The 15,150-nt window shown below is 36.0% G+C and overlaps 1 protein-coding gene across 1 annotated transcript in view; it reads left to right on the top strand.

Moving 5' to 3' along the window:
• The window catches only part of FIG4 (FIG4 phosphoinositide 5-phosphatase), a 186,602-nt gene that overhangs the window by 1,009 nt on the left and 170,443 nt on the right, over window positions 1–15,150 (top strand). The gene's annotated exons all lie outside the window — the stretch shown is intronic.

Raw genomic sequence — 15,150 nt, forward strand, 5'->3', positions numbered from 1 at the left:
TAGTGATATTAGGGTCTGTGTTTAAGATTGCCTATTTTATGACAATAAAATTGCATGTGCTGGAAATTTGCATAACACTCTTCATTATGTTGTGGAATGTCTTAGAAGATACATTCAGCTGAACTTGAGTTGTCTGTGTTACAGAACTACAAGAACACTCAGTTATAATCTGGTCCTGAGTAGCATGCCTGCTTTAGGTCATCATGAATATAGGAACATTGCTGACCCTAAATTAATTTCATAAGCGGCTTGTTTTTATTTGATCCAGACCATAAGATGAAATTATACAGTGTACTGAGTTTTCACATACCTTCAGCTGTTCCCTGTGGAGAGTCATATAGAAGTATCACTTTAACATTGAAACAAAACCTTTTGCTTTCTGTAAAATGTGCTCGTAACTGTCCCTGATTCAAAATGTAAATACCATACTTAATCCACAGAAATATCAGCTTGTAAAGAAACTGAGAATTCATGAGGCCTTGCTGAGTGTTTATTGTTCTTTCTAAAGCACATTTCAGATCATAGGGCACCTATACTCAAAAATCTTCAGTGGCCCCATTCTGAGGAGAGTAAAGTCTGAATCCCTTAATTGGCTGTCAGAGTCATATGTGATTTGTCCTCAACTTGTCTGTGTAGTTGTAGATATAATTTAGTATCAATTTAACAGTTATTGAGGATCAGCTATGTGCCTTTATGTACCTTATTCTGCAGTAAAATTGTATTACTCTAAATTCCGTCTACTCTGTGGTTTTCTGCTGTTCTGTCTCCTTGTCATGTCCCACCCCTTTTTTCTCAAAACCTTGCTGGTCCACATAATAGCATAGATCTGGTTAGGTACCTTGCAAACAGTAGGCTCTCGATAAATGTTGGTTAAGGGGGAATAATACAAAGAGATGTGTGTTTTAGAATTTGACTATGAATCCCCCACTGTGTGATCTTTCTCAGTCACCTAGGTGATGGAAACTAATTCTGGCCAGTTTAGGGGAAAAAAGGTGAATTTATCAGGAGGGTGGGGGAGCCGTTATATGGAGTTATTGGAGTATCCTAAATTACCATCCTCTGGAAGGGCAGGAACAAGGCAGCAGGGTTTGAGTACCTTCTCAAAGTGCATAGCAAAAAAGTGCTGGAAAATAATTTGATTGACTCAGAAATGATTTGTTTCCCCTGAGCAGACAGATCATTGTGGCCAGGCAGGGTCTGGCAGTGATAGCTTTACTGGAATACTTCTCCAGGGAATGGTTGGGCCTGGGCAGCCACCCTGAGAAATGTCTGTTGGATTTTATATTCGAGCCTCACTTTTCTCTTCAATAAAGTGGATAATTCTTTTTTATATTTTTGACTTTAGAAAAGATGTAAACAGGAAGTATTTTGTTTTGTTTTGTATTTTTTGAGAAATAAGTTCAAGTTTCTTTTGACATAAATAACTAAGAAAGAAGTCTGAAATTCTTGGCAACTTAAAGATCCTAAGAATTTAGAAAACAAACTGTACAGGGCTGTAATAATGAGAATAACAGTTAATACTTACAGAGCACTTCTATGCCAGGTACTGTTCATAAAACCCCTAAGAGGTTGATGTTGTTATTATTATTATTATACACTGAAGAAAAAAGTGAGGCCAAAAGAGGTTGGCACAGTGCTAAAGTGCATCTGTGAACTGGTGCCAGGCATAGGTTGTTTATAACTGGACTGTGACAAATTACTTGTAGAAATTGAGAATAAAGGATTAGAAACTTTTATAACAACTTGACCCAGTAATTTATGGTTAAAGTATCAAATAATTTAAAAATTGGGCTTGTTGTTTGTGTGTCATTGCTTTTCTGTTTTTAGCTTTATATTCTGGAAATTTCAAGCATATACAAAGCAACAGAATTGTATAATGAATTCCTATTTGTCTATTACCCAGCTTCAAAATTACGAACATTCTACCTTCTTTGTCATGTATAACGTATCCCATTCCTCCCTACCACTTACTATCTTTTTAGTTTTTTTTCCTTGAGGTGAAACTTTTGAGGTGTATAACATGTTGTTGCATGTATCAGTAGTTTGTTGCTTTTTATTATCAAGTAGTATTTCATTGGGTACCTACCTATTTTGCAATTTATTCATTTTCCTTTTGATTTGGAATTTTCCTGGGTTTTGGCTTTTGAGAATAAACCATCTATAAACATTCTTTTACAAGTCTTGCTGTGAAGAAGTGAAATGTTTTAATTTCTCTTAAGTAAATACATATGAGTGAAATTGCTGGTCATAGAGTTGATGCCTCTCGCACTTTGGAGAGCAGTTTCTTGTAAAGTGTTTGTATCATTTTACACTCCTACCTTGAATGCACAAAACTTTCTGTGCTGTACATCCTTGCCAGCTTTTGTGGTTCCAGTCATTACAGTTTTAGTTATTCTAGTGGGTGTACGTTGGTCTCCATATAAGATTTTAATTTGTATTCCCCTAATGACTAATAATGTTGACTATCTTTTGATATGCTTATGGCTATTTTTATATCTTCCTTTGCGAAATGTCGGCTGAAGTCTTTTGCCCACTTTTAAGCTGTTTTATCTTTTTATTATTGAGTTTTGGGAGTTCTTTATATGTTCTAGAATCTAGTCCTTTGCCATATGTGCTTGTGAATATTTTCTTGCAGTTTGTGGTTTGTCTGTTTCTTAATGGTCTTTTGATGGGCAGAAGTTTTTAATTTCAGTGAAGTCTAATATATCCAAGTTGAAGTCCTATCTAAGAAGTCTTTGTCTATTCCCCTATCACAAACATATTTTCCTAGTTTTATTTTAAATGATTTATAGTTTTAGCCTTTATGTTTACATTTGTTTCATATTGAATTAATTTTGTGTATGATATGTTGTAGAGATTGTATTACTTATACTCTGTAGCATAACAAATTACCCCCAAACTTAGTGGCTTTTAACAACAATAAACATTAATAGTTTACACAGGTTCAGTAGATCAAGAATCTGGGAGTGGCTTATCTTGGTGGTGTCTCAGGGTCTCATGAAGTTGCAGTCAGGATGTCAGCCAGGCTGCAGTCAGCTGAAGGCTTGACTGGGCTGGAAGACTTACTTCCCAAGTGGCTCACTCACATGGCTGGCAAGTTAAGCTGATTGTTGGGAGGCTTCATTTCCTCATCTCAAGGCCATTTCGTAACATGGTTGCAGGCCATGCAGATCAAAGAGTGTGATCTCAAGAGAAAAGAAGCCACAACATCTTTTATGACCTAGCCTCAGAAGTCACAGTCCATCAGTTTTGCACTATCCTGTTGGTTATGCAGGTCAGCCTTGTTTATTGAGGGAGGGGACTACATAAGGGAATGAATTCCAGAAAGCAAGAATTGTTGAGGGCTCTTGGAGGCTGCCTCCCACAGGGATTGAGGCTCACTTTTTTTTGTATTATCCAGTTGTCCAGCATCATTTGTTGAAAGATTATCCTTTGTTTCTTGAGTTTCTTTGACATCCTTGTGGACAATTAGTTGACTGAATAAATGTGGGTATATACCTAAACTCCTCTTCTGTTCAGTTGATCAATATATTTTTCTTTATGCCTATACCACCCTGTATTATAATAAATCTTGAAATCAGGAAATATAAGTTTTCCAAATTTGTTAGTTTTCAAAGTCATTTTGCCTATTGTAAATTCTTTGAGAGTCCATATAATTTTAAAATTACCTTGTCAATTTCTGTAAAAAAAAATCCTGTTGGGATTATGATTTGGATTGTGTTGAATTTGCAGATTACTTTGGGGAAAATTGACACTTAACAATATTGAGTCTTTTGATCCATAATATCCTTCCGCTTATTCACATCTTCAATTTCTCTTGGTAATATCTTGTAGTTTTCAGCCTAAATGTTTCGTATGCCTTTTGTTAAATCCATTCCTGAATATTTTATGAGTTGTTTGACATTTTTTATTGTGAAAAATAATGTGCAGAAAAGTGATAGATTTCAAACTACAATTTAACAAGTCGTTATAGAGCAAATTTCAAAGTATGGTATGGGTTACAGTTCCACAATTTCAGATATATCTTTTTAACTGTTCTAATACACTGGAGACTGAAAGGAAATAGCAGTATAATGATCCTGAATATTTAATGATTTTTGATATTATTGCAAATTGAACTTCTAAATTAGATTTTCTAAGTGCTTGTTGCTAGTGTATAAAAATTGAGTTGAATTTTTGTATCTTGCCCTTGTATCCTGATACCCTGCCAAACTCACTTTAGTTAGCTTTGATACCTCTTTTGTTATTTCTTCAGGATTTTCTACATGAATAATCTTATTTAGAAAGAGAAACACTCTTCCTTTCCAGTCTAGATGCTTTTTACTTATTTTACTCGCCTTACAGCAATAACTAGACCCTCTAGCACTAGGTTGAATAAAAGTATTTAGAGCAGATGTCCTTGTCTTGTTCCTGATCTTAGAAACTATTCAGTCTTTCACCATTAATATGATGTTAACTGTAGGGTTTTCCATAGATGCCCTTTATCGAGTTGAAAAAGATTCCTTTCTATTCCTAATTTGCCAAGACTGTTTTTTTAAATCATAAATAGGTGTTTAATTTTTTCTTAAAATTTTTATTTTGAAAAAATTTAAACTTATGGGGCTATTGCAAAAATAACATAAAACCTATACAGAGAATTCCAGTATTCTCTCACTTCCTAGCTACCCAGGTCCACCAAATTTAATACCTTGCCACATTTGCTACATCATTCTTTATGACCGCGTCCATCTGTCTATCAATATGTATCTGTCAATTTCTACACCTTTGAGAATGGGTTATATGTATCAAGCTCCTTGAACTCATAATACTTCCATGTGAATTTCCTAATAACATGGATATTCACTTATGTAACCACCTTAAGTACCATTATCAAGTTCAAACAATTTAAGTATAGATATAAGGCTTTTAGTGTATATTCCAGTTTTTTCATGTGTCCTAGTAGTGAATGCTCTTAATCATGCCTTTCTCCTCCATTATTAGATCCAGTCCAGGAGCATATATGGCACTGAATTGTCATTGTTCCTCTAGTTGCTCTTTTTAAGTTGTGGGAACATGTATATAACATAAATTTTCCCATCTCAACCAGTCCCAAGAATGCCATTCAATAGAGTTAATTAATTCACAATTTTTTGTTACCCTTACCACCATCTATTACATAACTTGCCCATTATCCCAATCTGAAACCCTATACCCATTTTGCATTAATTCCCCAGTCTACTTCAGTCCTGCTGCAATAACATGTACTCTACTTTTTCTCTATGTGTTGTCACATGCTAGCTATATCATATAAGTGGAATCAGACAATATCTGTCCTTTTGTGTCTGACTTTCCCTAAACATGATTCTTTAAGATTTATCCATGTAGTGGCATGTATCAGAAATTCATTCCTTTTTATGGCTGAGTAGTATTCCTTTGTGTGTATGTACAACATTTTTTTTATCCATTCATCTGCTAATGGACTTATGGGTTGCTTCCACCTTTTGGCTATTGTGAATAATGCTGCCATGGGCATTGGTGTACAAATATTTGCCCAAATTTCTGCTTTTATTTCTTTTGAATATAAACCTGGAAGTGGATTTGCTTGGCTATATGGTAGTTCTGTGTTTAACTTTCTGAGGAACTACCGAACTGTTTCCACAGCAGCTGTTCTATTTAACATTCCCACCAGTAACGCATGATATCTATTTCACCAAATTATCACAAGCAGCTGCTTGTGAGGTGGTATCTCTTTTTTGTTTTGACTGATGATGCTGACCATTAATTATTTCAGATGCCTATTGGGCATTTGTGTATTTCTTTGGAGAGATGTCTGTTTAACTTCTTTTTAAGATAATAATTTAAGATAATAATTTTTAAAATTATTTTTGTCTTTTTGTTGTCAGAGTTCTTTATTTATTCTGTGGTTGGAGAAGATACTTTGTATGATTTCTGATATTAAAACCTTATCAGACAGGGCGGTGCACCAGTGGCTCAGTGGCAGAATTCTCGCCTGCTGGGCTGGAGACCTGAGTTTGATACCCAGAGCCTGCCAATATAAAAGTGAAAAAACAAACATACTAAAAAACCCTTATCAGACATATTGTTTCCAAATATTTTCTCCCATTCTATTGGTTGCTTTTCACTTTTGTGATAATATTCTTAGTTGAGCCACAGTTTTTAATTTTGATAAAGTCTAGCATATCTGTTTTTTCTTTTGTTGCTTGTGCTGTCAGTGTAATGTTTAAGAATCCATTGCCAAATACAAAGTCCTGCAGATATTTCCCTATGTTTTCCCCTAAGAGCGTAATAATTTTAGCTTTTATATTTAGGTCTTTGAGCCATTTTGAATTAATTATTGTATATGGTGTGAGATAGGGGTCACTGTCATTTTTTTTGCAGGTAGTTCTAGTTTGCTAGCTGCCAGAATGCCATATACCAGAAACAGAAAGACTTTTAAAAAGAGGAATTTAATAAGTTGCTAGTTTACAGTTCTAAGGCCAAGAAAATGTCCCAATTACAAGAAGTCCGTAGAAATGTCCAATCAAAGGCATCCAGGGAAAAATACCTTTGTTCAAGAAGGCTGATGAAGTTCAGGGTTTCTCTCTCAAGTGAGAAGGCACATGGCAAATGCAATCACAATTTCTCTCTTGGCTGGAAGGGCGCATAGCAAGCAAGACATCATCTGCTGGCTTTCTCTCCTGGCTTCCTGTTTCATGAAGCTCCCCAGGAGGCAGTTTCCTTCTTCATCTCCCAAAGTGGCTGGCGAGTGGGCTGTCTGCTTCTCATGGCTATGTTGTTCTTCTCTGGCTCTCTCAGAATCTCGTTCATTCTCCAAAATGTTTCCTCTTTTATAGGACTCCAGAAACTTATCAGGACCCACCCAAATGGTGGAGACATGTCGTCACCTAATCCAGCTTAACAACCACTCTTGATTAAATCACATCTCCAGGAAGACGATCTGATCACAGTTTCAAACATACAGTATTGAATAGGGATTATTCTGCCTCTATGAAATGGGATTTAGATTAAAACATGGCTTTTCTAGGGGACATACATACTTTCAAACCAGCAAACAGGTGAATACCCAGTTTTCCCAGCACCATTTGTTGAAGAGACTATTTTACCCATTGAGTGAACTTGACTCTCCTGTCAAAAATCAGTTGACCATAGATGTATGAGTTTATTTATTTGCTCGCAATTCCGTTTCATTGGTCTATGTATCTATATTTGTGCCAGTACCGTAGTTTTGAATACTGTTGCTTCATTATAAGTTTTAAAATTGGGAAGAATAAGTCTTGCAACTTTGTTCTTCTTCAAGATGGTTTTAGCTATTTTTGGTCCCTTGTCCTTTCTTATAGACTTGATAATTAACTTTCACATTTCTGCAAAGAATACTGTTTTGATAAGGGTTGCATTAAATCTGTAATTCACTTTGGGTAGTATTAACATCTCAACAATATTAAGTCTTCCAATCCATGAGCATGGAATATCTTTCTATTGATTTAGGTGTTTTTCAGTATCTTTCAGTAATGATTTGTAGTTTTCTCTCTACAAGTTCTTATGTATTTGGTTAAATTTATTCCTAGATAATTTACTCTTTTGGTTGCTATTGTCAGTGGAATTGTTTTCTTCAATTCCTTTTTTAGATTGTTCATTATTGGTTTATAGAAACATCACTGAGATTTGTGTATTGGTCTGGTTCCCACCACTTTGCTGAATTCATTTATTATCTCAAGTAGTTTTCTTGTAGTTTTCTCTAGATTTTTTCTATATAGGATCCTATCATCTGAGAGCAGGAATAATTTTACTTCTTCCTTTCTAATTTGGATGTCTTTTATTTATTTTTCTTGCCTAATTCCTTTGGCTGGCCGTTCTAGCATAGTGTTGGATAGCAATGATAGTGAACATCCTTTTCTTATTCCTCATATAAGTGGAAATGCTTTCATTCTCCCACTGTTGAATATGATGTTAACTGTGGAATTTCCATATGTATCCCTTGTCATGTTGAAGTTACCTTGTAGTCTCACTTTCCCAAGTGTTTTTAATTCAGAAGTTGTTCTGAATTTTGTCAAATGCATTTCTGCATCCATTTAGATGATCACATGTTTTTTATTCCTATCTGTTAATGTGGTGTACAATATTGATAGATTTTTCTTCTGATGCACCATCCATCTGTACCTGGAGTAAATCCCATTTGTAAATCCCATGCTATATAATGGTTCATGGTATATAATCCTTTTGATGTGGTGTGGATTTGATTTGCTAGTATTTTGTTGAGTCTGTATTCATAAGTGTTAATGATCTATAGTTTTCCTTTCTTGTGATATCTCTGTCTGGCTTTGGTATTAGGGTAATGCTGGCATCCTAGAATGAATTTGGAAGTCTTCTTATCTTCAAGTTTTGGAAGAGAATGAAAAGGATTGCTATTAATTCTTCTTTGAATGTTTAGTAAAATTCATCAATGAAGCAATTTGTTCCTGGGTTTTTCTTTCAATTTGTTGTTGATTATTGATTAAATATCTTTATTTATTAGTCTATTGACATTTTCTATTTCTTCTTTAGTGAGAGTAGGTACTGTGATGGTTTTTAAGAATCTGTCCATTTTATCTAGCTTGTTTAATTTGTTGGCATACAATTGTTTGCAATATCCACTTAAAACCCTTTTTATTTCTGTAAGGTCAATATTATAGTGCCCACTTTCATTTCTGATTTTAATTATGTGTATCCTAGTTTTTCTTTGTCTGTCTAGCTGAAAGTTTGTTGATTTTACTTGTCTTTTCAGAGAACCTACATTTAAAAAAATTTTATCTGTTATTTTTCTTTTTCTCAATTTAGTTTTCTCTGCTCTGATCTTTATTAGTTCCTTCCTTTTGCTGACTTTGGGTTTGGTTTGCTGTTCTTTTTCTAGACTCTCTAGATGTGAGGATAGGTTACTGATTTCATTCTTTCTTCTTTTTTGTGTAGGCAAAAAGAGCTATAAATTTCCCTCTGAACACTGGCTTTGCCAAATCCTGTTGGTTTGGGGATGTTGAGTTCTCATTTTTATTTGTCTCAAATATTTTTAAATTTCTTAATTTCTTTCTGATTTCTTCTTGACCACTGGTTACTTAAGAGTATATTGTTTAATTTCCATATCCTTGTGAATTTTCCATTTCTCCTTCTGTCACTGATTTCTAGCTTCTGTCCATTGTGGTTGAAGAAGATACTTTGTATGATTTCTGTCTTTTTTAATTTATTAGATCTTGTTTTGTGACCTAAGATGTGGTCTGTCCTAATGAATGACCCTTGTGCACTTGAGAACAATGTGTACTCTGTTGGAGGTGGATGAAGCATTCTATATATGTTTACTAGGTCTAGTTGATTTATAATATTGTATTTCTTACTTATCCTCTGTCTAGGTATTTTATCCATTATTGAAAGTGGTATATCAAAGTCTCCCACTGTTGTTGTAGAACCTTCTATTTCTCTCTTAAAATCTGCCAATGTTGCTTTATATATTTTGAGGCTCTGTTTTTAGGTGTATATTTATAATCATTATATCTTTTAAAGGGTTGATCTCTTTATAAATACATAGTGCCTTTCTTTGTCCCTTTTAACAGTTTTTGACTTAAGGTCTATTTTGTCTGATATTAGTACCAGCTCTGTTTTGATTTGTGTGAACATTCTTCCATCTTTTCACTCTCAACCTACTTGTATCTTTGAATTTAAGGTGAATTTTTTTATAAACAACATATAGTTCCATCATGCTTTTTTCCTGTTCTTCCATTTTCTGCCTTTTGACTGGAGATTTTAACCCATTTATATTTAAAGTAACTACTGATAATTCAGCACTTTCTTCTACCAGTTTACACATTGGTTTTTGTTAAGTGTTATACCATTTTTTGGTCCCTCATTTCTACTATTGCTGCCTATTTTTAAACTTAGGTTGCTCTTAACAATAGCCTGAGGCAAAAGTTTTAGGATTCCTGGGTCTTTTTTGCACAAGTGTCTTGTCCTAGGCATGTGTTTTTGGCCCTGGGAAGTCCTCTGTTTACACTGATCTGAATGTTCCTTTTTCCCTTGGAAACTGTACTTCCTCATGCTCCCAGGTGCCAATTCTTTGCCCTAGCCAACAGTGATTTGACTGTTGCAAAGCTTTCCCTAGGAGAGACATGTGTAGGGCAAGTTCTGGGATGGCATGCCTGCAGTGTCCTGGTTTATTCCCTTAGGATGATTGGCACAGACATGCTTGCACCCAGTATGTACATGTGCGTCACTCGGCTCTGTTTGGAACTGGAGCAGGGATCTGTCCACCCTGGGTGTATGGGCCTGCCCTGTACCAAGCCAGTGTGGGTGGGGCTGGGGCAGGGACCAGAAGGGGCAACACAAGGAAGTTGTCCTGCCATTGCTAAGTTGCCTTTTTCTTAATTTGGCACTCTCCTGCTAATGCATGCAAACTTTTAACTTTTTTGGAACTTTGAAATATTTCTGCCTGTTCTAACTGGCTGTTCAAAGTTTCTGTGATGGGGGATGGAGCCCTAGAATATCTCACACCACCATCTTGATTGAGGCTGAAGTCTAGATGCTTCCTTTTTGTCAGATTTTTTTTTTCTTTTCTGTAACTGCATATGGCAATTCCTTTATTTGCTTATTATGGTGTATTGCATTAACTAAGTTTTGAGTGTTAAAGAAAGCTTGTATTTCTGGGGTGGATGTTACTTGGCCATGTGATACTATCATTTTCCTACATTGGTGAATTCTGTTTACTAATACTGTGTCTAGAATTTTTGCCATTATGTTCAAGATATTGGACTGTCTCCTTTAACATCTTTCTGATTTGGGTATCAGGGCAATTCTGACTTCATAAAATGAGTTGGAAAATGTTCCTCTTCCTCTGTTTTCTCAAACTGGTTGAATACAATTGGTATTGTTTCTTTTTAAAATGTTTGCTAGAATTTACTAAAGAAACCATGTGGACTAGGAGTTGATTTGTGGTTAAATTTTTGTAATGAACGATTTCTATAACATATATGCCTATTCACATTTCTATGGACTTGAATAAGTTTTGATAAATTATGTTTTTCAAGGAATTGGTTATCCAAATTGTTAAATGTATTGGCATTAAGTTCTTAATATTTTCTTATTATCTTTTTGATATCTCTAGGATTTTAAGGAAATCCCCTTTTTTATTTCCGATAGGTAGTTTGTGTTCTCTCTTTTTTTCTTTTTCTTGCTCTATATTGCCAGGGGGTTAGCAGTTTTATTACTCATTTGAAAGAAACAACTTTTGGCTTTGTAAATTTTCTCTGTTGTTGTTTGTTTTCTATTTAAATAACTTCTGCTCTTAGAAATTAATTTATTATTTTACAGATTTTGAATGTATACAGTTTATCTTTTTCTAGCTTCAAAAGCTAGAAATTTAGATCATTAATTTAATTTTTTTCTTTTCTAACATAAAGCATTTAAAACTGTAAATATAAATAAGAACATAGTCTGAGATTAAAGTAATAGATCAAGCAGTATATCCTTGTATGCAAAAGTATTTTATAGATCAGTCTTTGTCAGGAAGGAATTAGGAGGAGACAGTGAGGAACAAGATCCTGTGGCAAAATGGGGTGCCTTCTTATCCTGAGCCTTCACTTAGGGTGACAGAGTAGGAGTGTTTCTGAGGGGAAGTTCAGGTTCATTGCTACTTGTGTTTAGAAGGGGATTTTGAGAAATATTTGCAGAGGAAAGGGAGGTGGTTTGATTGATAGCATGCAGGAGGTAGTACTGGCCCCATGAAGTGTTTGCTCCCTTCCAAACTTTACCTTTTCAGACTGGCTCCCAGTGTTGTCATCCTGCCTGAGGCTCCTGTGACCCTGTCCTGGCCCTCATCTGTCCTGTAACTCAGGCCTAAAGAAAAACTAATGCCCAGTCCAGCCCTAACTGTGACCTAACTTTAGGAGTGGCCCACAGGAGATTTTAGCAGCCTGAAGTTGGGTGAAATTGCAGTACGCCTTAGGTGTTTCCCAATTAACAGGTGCCCTTGTTTAATATGTGATACTTCTAGGGTTCTTTGCATTGCAAAATTACCATTTTTTAACAAAGAAATGAATGTATAGGGGCTGATGTTAAAATTGGGGTTGAACAGCAGAACCGTAGTAGTTTTTGTGAATGTGTGTATGCAAATGTGTTTTGAGGGGGTGAAGTTGTTAGGATAATCTTTACTCTTGCTAGCTCAAATTGTTAGTTTGTTTATATTTATTTATTTCCTCTTGTTGTGAAAGGATTTAAGGAAGCTTCTTTCTGGCTTTCCCCATTCCACAGTAAAATAGAATAAAACAAGTAGGTAAGAATCACATTAGAGGAAAGCTGCTTACTTAATTAGCCTTAATTTGTGTAACTAGGGAATGGGAGAGAACAGTATAACATATGGTTGAATAAGGAATTGAAGAAGGGAGCCAAAGGATATAAAATGGCAGAGGGAAGAATAGAGATAGTAGCTGATTTAGAAGGTAGGGTTGGAGAAGGCAAAGTTTCACAGTTGTTTCTAAAGGAAATTGAAGCTGCCCCATCAGTCAAGCCTTGCAGCTCTAAAGCCAGCCTGGACTTGGAGGACATCTTTTTGATTTTCAGATGCTCATTTCCCCTTTCTGAGTTGTGCATTGGATTGTTGAGATTTTTGAAATAAATGAGGTGACAGACCTGCCATACTGTTAGACTGTGAGAAGTAATTCATGGTGATTTTTAAAAATAATGACTTTAATCTGAAAGTTCAAGTTAAGTTTAACTTTTTTTTGAAGTTGTCATACAACCTAAAATTTCCTCTCTTTCAGTAAAAGAAGGCTGATTTCCTTCTCTTACATGAACAGTGAGTGATTAAATAGCTTGTCATCATAAAAGGAGATAATAATGTTAGTAGATACTGAATTTCCTGTTAAATGGATTGTCTATTGTATTCCATTTGGATTTGAGGTATTTATTTTAGAAACACATTCATCTTCATACTGAGTCACTGCTGTTAATCTTAAAAATCATAAATGTAAGCTTTTTCTTGAACTATGATACTTGACTTTCAGAATAGAACCAGCTTAGCTTCATTCTGTCTTGATGGGCAGTTTTTTTTTCCCTGCATGGGCAGGTACTGGTAATTGAACCTAGGTCTCCAGCATGGCAAGTGAGAATTCTGCCACTGAGCCACCATCACACCACCCGATGGGCATTGTAACATAGGATTTTTTTTTGGTGTCCTAATTCTCTACCCCAGTGCCCACCAATCCCTCTTTACCTGCAGTGCTGAATCATATATGCATGATTGCATATATGCAGTCACGCAATCCCAGCTGATGAAACCACTGGCTGTAGTGTTTTTACTTGTAGTTGTTACTTTAGCTTAGTTCCATTCCTTTACTTGATATTGTAGTTATCATAACTAAATGATTTGTAACACTGCTTGGTAACATCCCATTAAAGCTCTAAACTCTTTAAACGTGGGGAGAGAGATTTGAGCAGTGGCTCCTGTCTCCATGCCATTTGACTTTGCATTAAAGCTCTTTTCTGAAATCCTGGTGTCACTGCATTAACCCTCTGTGCACATCGGGCAACCAGCCCTTGCTTGATAACACTGATGCATGCCTGAGTATAGATATCCTGTTTGCATGAATTACTGCTCCCTTTCCTTCCCTGTTACTTTTGGGCATTTTATTTACCTTCTCTGTTTGAGCTATTGGTCCTTCCCCACTTCAGACTTTGCTGGTACCTCTGATGACCTTTCCTTCTTCCTACAATCCCTAATGCCTATGATGAATTTATCACAAATTTAGCTCCAAATTTCCCCCCAGATATGTAAATCGTCTCTCAGCTCATTCACCCACATTGAGTATTCTTATCAGTTTCTTCTTCTTAAAGTAGTGACTCAGATCTGTACTGGTTGCTCCCAAGACTTGTAGCAGAGCTGTCATCCTGGGATCTCCTGTCACCATCATCCTGTGTCCTCTATTGCCATAATTTCCCTTTTTTCCTAGATCTTATATCTTTCTCCTTCTTGATTTATGCCCTCATTTTGGTGGAGCATCTATTCCAGTTGCTTTATGAGAAAAGGTTCAGGGGAGGTAATTTTTTTGAGCCCCTGTGGTATAAAAATATCCTTATTCTGCCCTCATGTCAGATTATAGATTGAGTGTTGAATTAAAGTTTGGAGTTAATTTTCCCTTAGAATTTTGAAGGCATTATGTCCCTGCCTTCCACCTTTGTGTTGCTTTTGAGAATTTCTAGTATTATTCCATTCTTGATCTTTAGTTTGAAACCTATTTTTTTCTCTCTCTCCCTTTAGAAGCTTATACTGTCTTCTTTTTTAACTTCAGTTTTCTGAAATACTATACTCCTACCTCCAGAGTGTCAGTCTGTCACCAAAAGGTGCCTTTTGGGGGTTATCTAGTATAAATCAAATTGCTTCTTTACACCCCCCACTGCTAATTTAGAATTCACATTTCTTGGGGCTTTTCAGGTTTTTTTCTTTTAAACAAACAAATAATAAAAAAAGGAACTTTACTATAGTTCTAGTAAGTTGTTTGGGAGGAACAGAGGTAGGTGTTCAGTCTTCCATCTTTAACTGGAAGATGACCCATTTGCTCTTGGACCAAGGCTGTTGTGAATATTGCCTCTTCTACCCCGTCACTGAGACTGTCCACAGATAGGCCACCCGTGGGCTCATTGCTGGATCCCAGCTGGACACTCCGTCTGTCCTTTTTCTCTGTCCTCATCTCACTTGACCTCCCAGCGGTGTTCCATGTGGATGTGACTACTTTGTTTTGAAATCATCTTCTGCCTTTGCTTTGGTGACTGCATTACCTTGTGTTTTGCCTACTTGTTGGCCATGCTTTTCGGTCCTCTCAGCTGGTTCCTTCTTGGCATCCAGTCACTAAATAATGGAGGGCCTAGAGCTAGGTTTTTGGACTCTCATTATACCTACACTCTCCCTAGTAAATTTAACCCAATTCTGTGGTTTTAAATACAATGTATGTACTTGTGTCACCTTCTGAGATCTCTCTTCTGAGCTCCAGATTCGTGTATCAGTTTGTAGTTGATCTCCTTGAGCACCTCAAACTTAGCTTGCAGTAAGCAGAACTTGGTCTTCTCTCCAACCTGTTTCTTCTCTAGCCATTCCTACATAATTGTCTGGCTAATTGTACGAACCAAAAACCTAGGGGT

Source organism: Tamandua tetradactyla, chromosome 5, assembly GCF_023851605.1.
Source record: "Tamandua tetradactyla isolate mTamTet1 chromosome 5, mTamTet1.pri, whole genome shotgun sequence".
NCBI lineage: Eukaryota > Metazoa > Chordata > Mammalia > Pilosa > Myrmecophagidae > Tamandua > Tamandua tetradactyla.